We start from the raw sequence: 14,707 nt of genomic DNA, 5'->3' as shown, positions 1-14,707 counted from the left end.
ACGGTTTTGTGGCTGCTAGCAAAGTGTAAATGTCAGAACATCAACCTACAAGGCAGGTATGTTATTCTATTAAACAGTTGTAACGTCCGAGTGATTTCATTAGGGTTGTGCTGGAGGCGCGGTACGCGAGAAAGGCTGACTTAACACGGATACTTAATAAAATTGTTTTTTTTTTATTCGACTGGATAGCAAACGAGCAAGAGGGTCTCCTGATGGTAAGGGATCACCACCGCCCATAAACATCTGCAACACCAGGGTTGTTGCAGATGCGTTGCCAACCTAGAGGCCTAAGATGGGATACCTCAAGTGCCAGTAATTTCACCGGCTGTCTTACTCTCCACGCCGAAACACAACAGTGCAAGCACTGCTGCTTCACGGCAGGATTAGCGAGCAAGATGGTGGTAGCAATCCGGGCGGGCCTTGCACAAGGTCCTACCACCTGCAAAATACCTGCTGCACCTGCTGTATATCTTGTTATTTGTTTTAGGTCTTCTGTCTGTTCCTTCCCCAAGATCAAAATGGCAAGAGTGAAAGTAATTAAAAAATAAATAAAAAACCTCCGCAAAGTCTGATTCAATAGATGGGTCAATATACTTTCTAGTGTAGCTGGTAGCCATGGTAACGTCTCCTGGGTCACTACTTAAAATGTATAATTTTATGGGGTACAAATCGACTAAAAGTTAGGAGTTGTGAGAGTTTTAAGGCCACTTCATGGATCATCTCAAAAGAAAGAAAGAAAAACATTTATTCGTGACAAACATAAGAACAATGGATAAATAAATAAACAAAGAAATATATAGTTTTATGTATGTCACGAAATGATCCCAAATCAGCGCTGCAGCAATCTGCCGGTCTTGCAAACGGCGCTGGCCTTTCTTTGGGACCATCTGGTCATTATACATTAAAAAAAAACATAATAAAATACAGTGAGACCGATAAAATTTTCACTTAAAAAAAGCAAGCATGTTAGTAGTATACATAGCAAACATTTTTCTAAGCAAGTGTATCACTTGTGTCTCCTGGGTCACGGGACAGAATCACAACACTTAAACACTGATTGACCCATAATGACCCATAAATCACTTGGGCAGTTTTTCGCTAGCGTTTGAACCGCCTGCGTGCGATCAGCCTAACTCGAACTCTCACGATAATTGTAAAAGTTGGAGCAATGAGTTAGAGTGTTCGCAGTTGGCAACTGTTGTTCTATTGCCAACTTATTAATATCTCGGAATTGTTCAAGCACTTTTACTGAAACATGAATGTTTTATTTTTTCAATACATTTGCTCGAAAAATTCACTTTCAACTTTACATGGCTCGTAAGTTCATTTTACCGCAGTGCGATTTCATTTAATGGTAAGTGCTTTGCGACCTCTAAATTTTGAGATTAGGATCTCAATTTAAAAAAAAAGGTGGCCTGCATACAACCATAGCTGGGCACAGGCTTTCTCTCATAATGACAGGGCTTGGATTGAGTTTGAGTTTGAGTTTTAGTTTGATTAGTCTCTCTGCGGGTCCACTAAGAATACGTACATACAAAATTACCTATTACTGCATACATTTGAGATCGAGATTTTTTGTCGCTCAGTATACCTATTCAAAAATTAATACAAAGGAATATCGAGGCAACATCGGTACAGGAAGGAAATACAAAATAAAAAATGTTTTTATTATTCTTATTACAAGAGAAGCAGTCAGCTAGTGAAGACTCACTTTGTCATAAAGAAGATGAAAGTATATCCGAAAATGTTTGCCAACGGGGCCCATCAAATTGTTAATTTTAATTCCTTCAACCCCCTTGTACCCTTTATTAATCGAAATGATTACCATGTAAATTGAATTGTTACAGGGAAAATAAATGAACAGCTCAATTCCTCTTTTTTAGGGTTCCGTATCCAAAATGTTGCAAAAGGAACCCTTATACTGTCTACCGTCTGTCATGGGGTTGTATGTTAAGGTTAAGAATCATAATATTAAATAGACAGCTGAAATCCTACTAATATTATAAATGCGAAAGTTTGTAAGTAAGTCTGTTTGTTTGTTACCTCTTCACGTCTAAACCGCTGAACCGATTTAGCTGAAATTTTCGTTTGGTACTTTTCCGACAAAATACATAAGAAAAACGTTTTCACTTGATCTTTAACTTGCTAATCTCACGCCAAAACGTATCATAACCTTTTAACTCCGTGTGACCAAAAAATACCTACACTATAGATATTCAATTCATTGGAATCTTCGTCATAACAGTTTAAAATTGCCTTCGTAATAGTTTTCGATGACGCTAATCTTATTTATAAACGTCATTTCGTAGGAATGTAGCCAAAGATCCAGTTTGTCAATAGATTATCGATATTTTTATCTTTAATCGATTAAAATTTTGCATACATAAATAAAACGGTCTAATCGATTCGGTTCGCGTGTTCCCATCGAATCACTTTCTATGTTAAATGTTTATTTTAATTGCATTGGAAACATTTATGTTTTATTTCTGATGGTGTTAGATAAGAGACGAGTACAGATTAATATCTAAAATTATATGGACTTGTTTAATAATTGATTTACTTAGGCATTATTTTAGAAGCAAGGTAAACATATCGTATTTCATTCATCATTTTGGCCAAAAATGTTTCGTTAATTATTTTTCATCACACTTGCTCGTAAACAGTGTCGTAACATGCAGGCTACCTTGGTTGCAACCCCCCAAATAAAACCCTCGACCTTAATGTGCTTGTCATGAAACCCGTGGTCGGTAAATGAGTCATTGCCCGTACTGATGGTGCTGCGCGCGCTGCTGCAGGACTACATGGACCACATGCACACGCACGTTGCGGCGCATGCCGAGGGAGGGGGAGGTAGAGGGCGACGTTGCCAAGAGCACAGCCTAAGGTATCGCCAATATTTGGAACAATTATATTTTTTCTTTTACAAATATAAAATTGTACTTGCAAATGTGATGAAAAACATTGTATGTCGCACGGGCGGTACTAGAATTACGAACATCGACTCATTAAAGCCCTCAGTCTTCGACTTCGGGCTTCTAATAGACTCTCGTTCGTAATTCCTTATTTACCGCCCTTAAGACACAATGTACTATAAATTTTCATGTTGCTGTCTACCTACAGAACGAAAAAAATAAAACAATGTTTTTCAGAATCGTAACGACGTACAACTACGAGTATCACAACTTGTGCAGTAAGCAAGGTAAAGAACAAGTCAATTCCTCTATAACACCGCGACATACCGGGTGTGGCCTGTAATATGAGCAAATAATTAAAACATAGATCATACTCGTCAAACTGAACAACATTAGTGCAGCGACTTTTAAATATAATTAGTTTTTAATTTTTATTACACTTTTAAATTTATTCGAAGAAGCAATGTAAAGCGAAAAGCTTGATGTTTGTAGCGTGACAGGCGACGTCAGTTGTGTTCTAGCATGGCGTGCAGTGATAGCAATATTTAATTTGTATGAAAAAAGGAAAATTCAAAGACTCCATTATTTTTAAAAGTCGCTGAACTAATGTTGTTCAGTTGGACGAGAACGATCTATGTTTTAATTTTTTGCTCGTATTACAAGACACACCCGGTATACTTATTTAATTGTACCTATTTCAGATTCAGCACATTTTTTTAACATCACCTGCGAATGATATTCGAAAGATGCGATTCCCATAATAGAGCCGCAGAAGCTTATCTAATGCTACCTGCCATATAGTATAATTACTTTGTCGCAATAAATAAAACAGATACACACCTGTTGATAAACATTTGGATGTTTATCCGTTGACAGTGTTAAATTTTTCGGCTTTATTTGATGATATTCATTATGTGTAACTTAAGTGTTATAATGGTGCCACGAGAGCTGTTACGGGCGGCTCGTAAATCATATTATATTAACATATAACTTACAAGGTGGTAAAGCAAAGATAATGGCTTATGTGTCATGAATGGAGCTATTTTAGGATATTTACAAAGACTACCTCGTAAAATTACTTGCACGCAAGGAAACTTAGTTTTATCTTACAGACTGGCTAAAACCAAAAAGTTGTTTCTGGCGAATTGCAGACGTTTATAAGAAAACAAAACAAAAACAGATAAAAAATTGAAATCTATTGTCAATAAAACATTAATTCTATTTAAGACGATTTATAAAATTGCTACCGACCGACGGTCGGTAGGCCTCCAACAAGATGGAGCGACGACTTGGTTAAGTTCGCGGGATCGCGGTGGATGTGGAAAGCACAAGACCGGTCTGAGTGGAGAGCCTTGGGGGAGGCCTATGTCCAGCAGTGGACGTCTTTCGGCTGACATGATGATGATGATGATAAAATTGCTAAAAAAAAGTGCTAAAAGTGGCTCCGAAGCGGTAACGTTTCGTGTGCTCTGCCTACCCCATTTGGGAATACAGGCGTGATGGTTGTGTGTGTGCGAATTATAAAATTAATGATCATATCCATGTACAGGGATGTTATAGGTACCTAATTATGATCCGCATTAGAATTCCTTTACTTCATATATCGGTACTTAGCGTATCTAACCTCCACACACCATTTTCCCAAGAAAATCGTCATGAAGGTTCAGTGAACTAAAAGAATTTCCTTGCTCACCCGCGACCTTACGATAGCTAAGCTTATGCAAAATATGCGTGTTCATGCAGTTCCTCCACCTCCACACTGTAAGAACACACACAAATCACACAAACCCATCTATCACCACCACCACACTACACTGACGCGTTTCGAACTCAACCAGAGCTCATCTTCAGAGTGACACAATCGTACACCATGCTACCAGTTGTTAGACTAACGAACCACAACCACCGTTTTAACTTGTCACTAAATAAAAATCAAGGTAGTTTTGAAGGACGGTTAAAAAAATTATTAATAATTTGTGGGTAGTTTTGTTTTGTTTCATAAAACGTACGTGGGTACTTGGGGAGTTACAGTGACAATTTAAAACGGTGGTTGTGGTTCGCTAGTCTCGCAACTGGTAGCATGGCGTACGGTTGTGTCACTCTGAAGATGAGCTCTGGTTGAGTTCGAAACGCGTCAGTGTAGTGTGGTGGTGGTGATAGATGGGTTTGTGTGATTTGTGTGTGTTCTTACAGTGTGGAGGTTGAGGAAGCTTAGCTATAGTAAGGTCGCGGGTGAGCAAGGAAATTCTTTTAGTTCATTGATATGGACCTCCGCTGATTCAATAAATTATGAAGGTTCAGTACTACAACGATCACTAACTGGTTCAATAATAGCTTTCTTTATCCTTGAAGAACCCTTATTACGCAAACATGCAATACTCTAAAAAATATGTTAATAACAAAGCCATTTCAGTCATAGTTTTTTCTGACTCCATTAAATCACGTGGCTAACAAGGATTGTTGTTCAAAATGAGCCCAAACTGCGTTTTTATGCTAATGTAACGATTTAAATGCATTATCGAAACTATCCTGGCATAGTTATTAAGAAACAATAACTATAAATTCGATACACATTATGTTGAGAACTTCGACGAGCTTATAAAATTGATTATACGGTGTTTCCTTCTATCTAACTATTTAAGAGATACCTACTGGAGCTACATAATGTAACTCAACTTTAGAAAACAATTTCTATACTGAATTAATTAGAAACAATTACACACTTTACTCACCCGCGATCTTACGATAGAATAACATAAATTTATAAAAAAAAAAAAAAAAAAAAAAATATCATGGGACATTTGACACCAATTGACCTAGTCCAAAACTAAGCAAAGCTTGTACTATGGATACTAGGCAACGGATAAACATACTTATAAATACATACTTAAATACATATTAAACATCCAAGACCCGAGAACAAACATTCGTGTTATTCACACAAATATCTGCCCCGGCCGGGATTCGAACCCAGGACCTCAAACTTCGTAGTCAGGTTCTCTAACCACTTAGGCATCCGGTCGAACTTGGCGTAACAAAACAGAGTTGGTATACTGAAGCTAAACTAAATATAGTTAAGTATACATATGCAACTGTATGTTAAAACAGCTCCTCCGCCTCCACACTGTAGGAACACACACACATCACACAAATCCAACTATCGCCGCCATCACAATACACTGACACGTTTCGAACTCAACCAGAGCTCATCATCAGAGTAACACAATAGTTCACGACGCCACCGGGTGTTAAAAGTACAATAAATTATCATCGATAAATTACTGGTTAACTTTGTATTTACATAAAAAAATGTAAGTACTCATGAAGTTATTAATAAAGTAACAAGCGACAAAAACCAAAGGAAAAAAGGGAACGGGAAGAAGGTTCTCAAATGGCGTCTGCGGACCGAAAGACGAACAGTCGGTAGGCCTCCAACAAGATGGAGCGACGACCTGGTTAAGATCGCGGGATCGCGGTGGATGCGGAAAGCACAAGACCGGTCTGAGTGGAAAGCCTTGGGGGAGGCCTATGTCCAGCAGTGGACGTCTTTCGGCTGATAATATGATGATGATGAAAAAAAAAACATATATTTATCTCTTAATACTTGCTTATGCGTCGAGAAGGGTGAAGGGTTCCTTTTAGAACCTTGGTAAAAAGGGCAAAAGCTGCGGTCAAAGTTAAACTTAGTTATAAACAACGCGTATCGAGATGAAAAAGTTTCTTGCCTGTTAAATGGAGACATACAGTTGGACGGGCTAGCCAGCATTGAAATAAATATGTATGTTAGTCTGTAAGGTATTTAATGTATGGACTAAGTTGCCCGAAAAAAATGAATTTATTATTATTAAGTAAGTATTATCTAGTTGGTACGAAAATTGAACTTCGTAGTATCAATCAAACTCGAGGGCCTACTCGGAAATTCGAAAACCGAAGTTCGTATCGTACCGTCCCTCTCGCTCTCGTATTAAATAGTATAAGTGTCAGAGGGACCGCACGACACGAACTTCGAGTTTCGTAGTAGCCCTGCCAGCAACGCACGCCCCTCAGCAGCATTTACGGACTTGGACGTTGTAATTGTTTGCAGGTAATAATGAACCATCACAAAGTAACGTCTAACTAATTAATAATTGATTCGAGCGAAGCATCTACAATTCAACCTGAGAGAAAAAATTATTTTCTCTACCTCTCGCGTTTTTTTAACCGATTCCCGCAAAATTTGAAGCAAGTTCAACTTTTCATAAAGGTTTTTTTAAGCGTTAGTGGGTTGGAAAGGTAAAAAAAATTGTATCGAACGCCACGCCACGGCGCCGCTCGTTCACAATAATAAGCTACAATTATTTTTTCAAGTTTCTTAATGCTCGGTTGAAAAGTTTATGATCCACTCGGGAGCAAAATTATTTCCCTCGTCGTAAATACACATTTTGCTCCCTTGTGACACAATAACTACTCTACATGTCGCGTTTCTTAACCGATTCCCGTAAAATATTTAAGCAGGTCCGATAATTTTTAATGTTTTTTTTTAGGGATGTGGGTTGAATATGAAGATGTATCGGTGACGCAGGGCGCTGCTTTACACAGGTTGGGTACAAATATGTGAATAAAGCGGTAACGTCAACAGCATGGCTTCAAATTCGCTCCATTTCCGTGGTATTTAGACTCCTACCATACCGGGGGTGGCCTGTAATAAGAGCAAATAATTAAAACATAGATCGTCTCACATGTCGTATTAGTAAATAAATGTCAGTTTCTTTCTTTATTCGTCAAACTGAACAACATTAGTTCAGCGACATTAAAAATAATGGAGTCTTTAGATTTGTTTTTCTTCATACAAATTAAATACTGCTATCAATGTACGCCATGCTAGAACTCAACTGATGTCGCCTGTCACGCTACAAACATCAAGCATTTTGCTTTACATTGCTTCTTCGAATAAACTTTAAAGTGGATGTAATAAAAATAACATTTTATTTTTAAAGTCACTGAACTATGTTGTTTCATTTTGACGAGTATGATGTTTTAATTATTTGCTCATATTACAGAAATCAAGAAATCAAGAATTAAGAAGCCGTATGGCTAGTGGTTTGACCTATCGCCTCTCAAGCAGAGGTCGTGGGTTCGAACCCGGCTCGCACCTCTGAGTTTTTCGAAATTCATGTGCGGAATACATTAAAATGTACCAAGTTTTGCGGTGAAGGAAAACTCGTGAGGAAACCTGTACAAACCTGCGAATCGATTCAATGGTGCGTGCGAAGTTCCAATCCGCACTGGCCCGCGTGGGAACTATGGCCCAATTCTTTTCTGAGAGGAACCTGTGCCCATTTGGGACGATATAGGCTGGGATTATGATTACAGAAATCAATTTGTACACAAAACATTAAGCACCCTAGACCGTGTGTCCCATATTTAATTGCCGGGTTGTTCTAGACACTCGTATAAGCGCCAGAGCGCTGCAGTTGACTCCTAAATAAATTACAAGTTTACATTCATTCTCTAGCTTTTGCAGTGCCTCTAGAAACGGCGACGACTAAAATTTACTTTGAGCTCATTAATAGTTCTCCGACTAATTGAAAATTATTTCTTAGACTGCGAACTAAGTAATTGGTTTTTTTGGTAAAATCATCATCATCATCAGCCTACAGCAGTCCACTGCTGGACATAGGCCTCTTCCATGGCGCGCCACAACACTGTCTTCAGCCCCTCGCATCCATCCGCCGCCAGCGTTCCTCTTAAGGTCGTCCGTCCACCGTGCCTCAGGACGCCCTACGCTACGTTTTCCCGTCCGTGGTCCATTGTGGTGGCTTAGTTTTTATAGTTATTAAAAATAATACGAGCAGTGGACATTACTGTTGTAACTCTGATTATTTACACTGAAAATAGAAAAAAATATATAACAGAAAATTAAACGACGCCAAAAAACCATGATTTGAAAGCCTACCTATGGCCACTCAAGCAGGGGACCGTGGGTTCAAACCCCGGCTCGCACCTCAGAGTTTTTCGTAATTCATGTGCGAAATTACACTAGAAATTTACCACGAGCTTTACGGTAAAGGAAAACATCATGAGGAAACCTGCACAAACCTGCGAAGCAATTCAATGGTGTGTGTGAAGTTCCCAATCCGCACAGGGCCCGCGTGGGAACTAAGGCCCAAGCCCTCTCATTCTGAGAGGAGGCCTGTGCGCTGCAGTAGGACATTATATAGGCTGGGATGATGATGATGAAGAATCCGAAACAAAATCCGAGCCAGCAATCGGAAGAATCAATTATAATAAGGCGAAGTAATCCGACTATTAATTAAATATGCGAAAGTTGTCTGTTTGTTTGTTTATTACCTACGAGTACCTCATCCATTACGTTTAAGCCGCTGAACCGATTCACAATACAATACAATACAAATTTAGATGAATATCGGTACACAGATAGTTTTTATCCTGGAAAATTGCATAATTCCCGCGGGATAGCGATAGCGAATTCTACGCGGAGTTTTGAGAAATATGAAAAAAAAACCTGTTTTGATTAAAACTTTGTACTTCAAAAATGAATTTGAGTCTAGAATATGTTTATAAAATGTAATACTTGGGGAGAACATTTTGAAGGAGACTATCGAAAAGGCTTTAAAGTCCCTCGTTAAAACTCAATGAGAAGTCTTTCGCTGAATAAATATTTTTAAATTCTGGGAGACTTTGTGCGCGCTACAAAAGATGTCATATCTTTGTGAATACCAACTTTGTATTCCTGGGCGCCTTTGTTTTTGACGTATCCCTAACGTAAATAGGCGAAATATGGCAACAATTTTGTATAAGAAACTTCAGTTCCTTTTTGTACGTTTTCTAGAAATACAATGCAAAACAAATTTAATGTTGTTTATTCAACACAAACCTTGTAGAACTTTGGGATCGCGCGTGGGGGATGCCACAATAGAGAAATCTCTCTATCCAGGTGGATGTTGGGTACAACTTGACGATCTTCAAAAAATGAGCCTTTTAACCAGCAACGCATCCGTATTTTAACTTATGCTATCTGTATCCATAAGCTGCGATGATTGCTTTCCATCAGTCATCCTACAAGCTCGTTTTCCCCCCATAATATTATAAAAAATCCGTCTTGAAAAAAAAATGACATTTTGGGAATTCGTCGCCTACAAATTGTATGCCATTATCCATTTAAACCGGAAACGTAAACTACGATACGTACGACGTTTACGTTTACTTACATCAGCGGCCTTGTGGAAGTTGGTCGACCGTAACGTAATTTTTGTCCGTCCTTGGGCTTAAGGGCTAATCCATTATTTAGTTATTTTTGTACAATCACTTCGGAAGTTGTTGATACAAGGCAGTTACAAAATGTCGACATTATTAATATTATTTTAGCTGTGTAAACGGCGAGGTTTTTCAGCTTTAAAAAAAGAAGAAACCAACTTTTGTGACTGTGTTACTAGGAAGCATGTTGTACTAAAAAATAAAATTTTATATTTTTAAATTAAATTAAAAATGTTAATAAATAAAACACACACAAGCACTTATGTTCGGTTTGGGAGACCACGTTAGAATATTACGCAACCAACTACCTACGGTCTCTGAGACCGTTGTCGCCAGTATGATGCTCCCTTAATTCAAAGGAATACACATCCAAACGTGTCGACCAAATGGCGGCCATTGATTGGTCCACAGGAAAAGGTACAAGGTCATTTGAAGTTTGTGTGCCGCGATTGCATCGAATTATTATCATTTTTAAATCTGCTAAGGTCTGAAAGACCGCACGTAGGTGGTTAAGGGTTAATTAAAGTAATATCATGGCTAAGTTACGTTACGTTACTTTAACCTCCCTTAAAAAAGCCTGGCTGTAGGTAAGACACTGTCTATAAATACATTGTTAAATAAAAACTGGCGGTTTATAGATTTATTTATTATAAAATGAAGAATTAACTTTAATCAGTTCCCGATATTTCAACGTAGTTGTATATAATTATAATGATCATTAAGACACCAGAAATATACAACTGTGTCGAAATACCAGGAACTCGTTAAAAGTAATCATGGGTTGCATTCCGCAACAAATATATCTAATAAAATTAACCGTGAATCACTAAAATAAAAGTATTTTTTTATGTATCTACATCGTCGTCTAAGCTTTATACATTCGAGTCGTCTCGTGGTCATGGCGCATGCAACTGTGCCGAAACATCGAGCTTCTTTAAAATCAAGGTACGCGGAACAAAACCCGAATTTTAGTCATAACATTGTGTCTTTATACATTTGGGGTTTACCAATGTTTCGGCGAATAACGTTTGGCAACCTGTTTCATTTCGCAACTTTTCATTTCCCAACTGTTTCATATTTCTGAAACTGTAAATATTTCTTGATTTTTATAAAACTAACTTAACCTAAAGGGTTCTACACGATGGCCCTGAAATAAATCCTGAAATATTTACAGTTTTAGAGTTTGCGAAATGAAACAGATTGCCAAACGTAATCGTACATTTGGTGAAAGTTTATTTGCTAAATTGGATAAGGGTACGGTAGGGGCAAAGAGACACTTACATCTTTAGAAGGTGTTGTCTGGTATTCATAGTGCGAATTTTGTATAATATTAAACTGTCCACTCGGACCTATTTCTCAAAGCTTATAAATCTAATAATATTAGTGTTTTGTCTCGTGGTCGAAAAATGAAACAAAAAAAGCTAAGTAACTTTAATATATTATGCTTCGAAGCACACCAGTTCTCCCTGGTGTAAATAGTCTCATAATATATGTTTATTTACATTCCACGTATATTTACCTTTTATTTAATAAAATAAAGCATTCTTACCAAAACATACGTATATTATAAGCAACTACCTTTTGCCCGCGGGTTCGCTCTCATGGAATTGGGTCATCGCGCGCTGTTCCCTCGGGAACTGTCCATTTTTCCGGGATAAAAAGTAGCCTATATCTCTCTCTGGCCCATAAACTATCTCCATGCCAAAAATCACGTCGATCCGTCGCTTGATTTCGACGTGAAAGATGGACAAACATACACCCACACAAACACACACACTTTCGCATTTATAATATTAGTATGGATGGAGCATGTGTACGTACAAAAAGTAAGATATGTAGTTGGTTCTATTTACCTATTATTTACCTTCGTCAGTGCGAAACGCTCCCTAATTCACACAATCAAGGAACTGGGACACCTGTCATGATGATAGCGTGTCAGGACTAGACGCAGGCTAGACCGTTTTATCTAGAGGAAGAATGTCTAGGTACCTAATGTCACTATTAGTTGACTTAACTTCATTAAGCTTAAAACCTGTCATGAAATTTCTGACGAAGCATTTTCAAGGTAATATTATTTTTTATCTACACATTTACATTCAAGATCAATCTTAATTTAACTTCACTCTTAACACCGCCAACCAATTGTTCTGAATGCTCTAATGGCACCTTGAAAATTATTCCCTCATTATAAACGCATTAAGGAGAATGTTTGGCGTTTTTCAATTCGTCGTAATGTTGTATTTGTATCGCATAAATGTGAGAAGTTGCCACTTTAAGCTGAACGCCGGCGCGAGGGCAAACTTTTGCAATAAAATTGTAGATGTTTGGTCCAGTTCATAAACTTCGCTGCCATGAATTGTACACCGTTATCATACCGCTTTCTAACTTTTTAAATTTTGGCATGGTATTGGTAGGTCATGGATAACTTTTAACCAACGGGGATCCTTTCACAAATAAGTCATAACTAGCTTTTACTCGCCACTCTGTCTGCAAAGAAGTCATTTATCGCTATGCCGCGGAAACTATGCAATTTTCTGAGATAAAAAACTATTCTATGTAATTTTCAAATTATATTCAAACGGGTTCATCGTTTAAGCGTAAACAGGTAACAAATGGACACATATACAGACAGAATTACTATTTAATTTAATATAATAATATTTAAAAAATCAATAATGTTAAAAATCACCAGATAAATAAGTCAGCCATAGCCGAGCATTTATTGCAGGCAGGATCAAATCATTAGATTGAGCTTCACAATTCCAAATTCTCTCCACAGCACGACATTTCTACTCAAGAATGGTACGTGAAGCAGTTGAAATAAAAAAGCATAAAAATTTAAACCGGGATGATGGACATAAGCTTCCATCTTCGTGGAATCCTGTTATAAATAAGTGTCGGCGTCGGGATGAATATTCTGAGGAACGATCGGACGTTGTTAGTGTTGTGTGTCGGTGGGATGGGGTGACAAATAAAAATGACCAAGTGTGGGTACTTTGGTATCGAGTGCGGGTAGTTCGAAGGACTCCCGCTGCTACGCAGTTTGACACGCCACACTTCAGTCTACTCGTGACCACGGCCACTGTAATGTGGCCGAAACGTCGAGGTAAATATTACTCGTGTGTGTTAGCGTGATAAGTTCCGTTTGTGGTATTTTGACTATTAGTGAAAATCACGAAAGTTTAAAACGTTATAATTATATTAGTAAGAATGTCATGACAGCGCCACCTAAGGCCATCATTTTGTTGCTATAAGATGACTTTGATGCCTTTGAAGCAGGATAGTAAGAACACGCATGCCACAAGTGTCAGTGCAGCAAAAAAGGAAAGGCCTTTGCCAATCATCATCATTATTATACCAGCCGTAGGACCTCCTGTTGGACCTGTGTCCCTCCCTATCCTATGAGGCCTATGCCTCCCCCATAGAACTCCAGTTGCTGCGATTGAAAGCGGCCTGCATCCACCGTGAGCCTGCGGCTTTAACCAGATCATCCGTTCATACAAGTAAGGCTAAACAAAAGTACCCAATATCTCGTAACTTGCATCACCCTACACATTCCAGAATTCACCAAACGCGTTGCGATAATACCGCCGTTATGTGTGGTTACCCTACATCGGAGGATTCTCTGGTATTTGTTTTGTTAAAAACCAATTGTCTTGGGCTGTGACCACACTTCCGTAGAATGCGGGACAATTAGGAACTCTCTGTTAGATTGTATTGGTATCATTTTCTATCTAATATCAACGTATGCAGTTTAGTAAGGTATAAACCAAGCCGTAGTAGCCCATAAATTTGACTCCTGACCTTAAAGTGCTGGATTGTGGAATGAGGGCTATCGCGTATGAATTCGTCGCTAGAGCGCTAGTGTAGCGAGCGAGAGGCCCCGAAATACAAATGTCATTGTTTTTGGGTGAACTACGCGGGTATATTTATAATTAGAATAATTTTGTCAATATTTTGCAATACCTGAAATTATTTATGGCAAATATGCGTTACGGGGCAATGAATGTCTGTGTTTTGAGACAATTTTGTTCTTCGCAAACCTTTGTCCTCCCTTTTCCGAGCAAAACGGGACTACGTAACACTGAGGCATGTTCGATATTTTTATGGTACGGTTTTAAGATAAGTATTAATATGATTTAATTTAAATTTTGTTTTCACGTCCGTCATAACAAACTGACCACTATACTTCAGGCAGAACCTTTGTCTACAGTGGCGCCAACTGGTGAGCGCGAAAACTGTAGCCCTCATTCATAGTTAGCATGAAGAGCGACTGCCCACTCTTACATCATCGTTTTCTTTAATTTTCTTTTTAGCCCGCGTTAGGGTGTATACTTGACAAGTAAGTGCATAATAATAATAGTTGTATAATTAATTATATCTACGTAGGTACCTAATAAATTTATTTTTATGTTTTTAAAGTCACACAATAAATTAGTTTTATACTTTACAAATTATCTGTTATTTATGTAGTCTTATGTAGTTAATGGTGTGTAGTATGTCTTTATAACGGTCCGAGGGTTGCGACGGTGCTGGCT

This window comes from Choristoneura fumiferana, chromosome 22 (genome assembly GCF_025370935.1).
Source record: "Choristoneura fumiferana chromosome 22, NRCan_CFum_1, whole genome shotgun sequence".
Taxonomy (NCBI): domain Eukaryota; kingdom Metazoa; phylum Arthropoda; class Insecta; order Lepidoptera; family Tortricidae; genus Choristoneura; species Choristoneura fumiferana.
The sequence above is the reverse complement of the archived record's forward strand: the minus strand, read 5'-3'. Positions refer to the sequence as shown.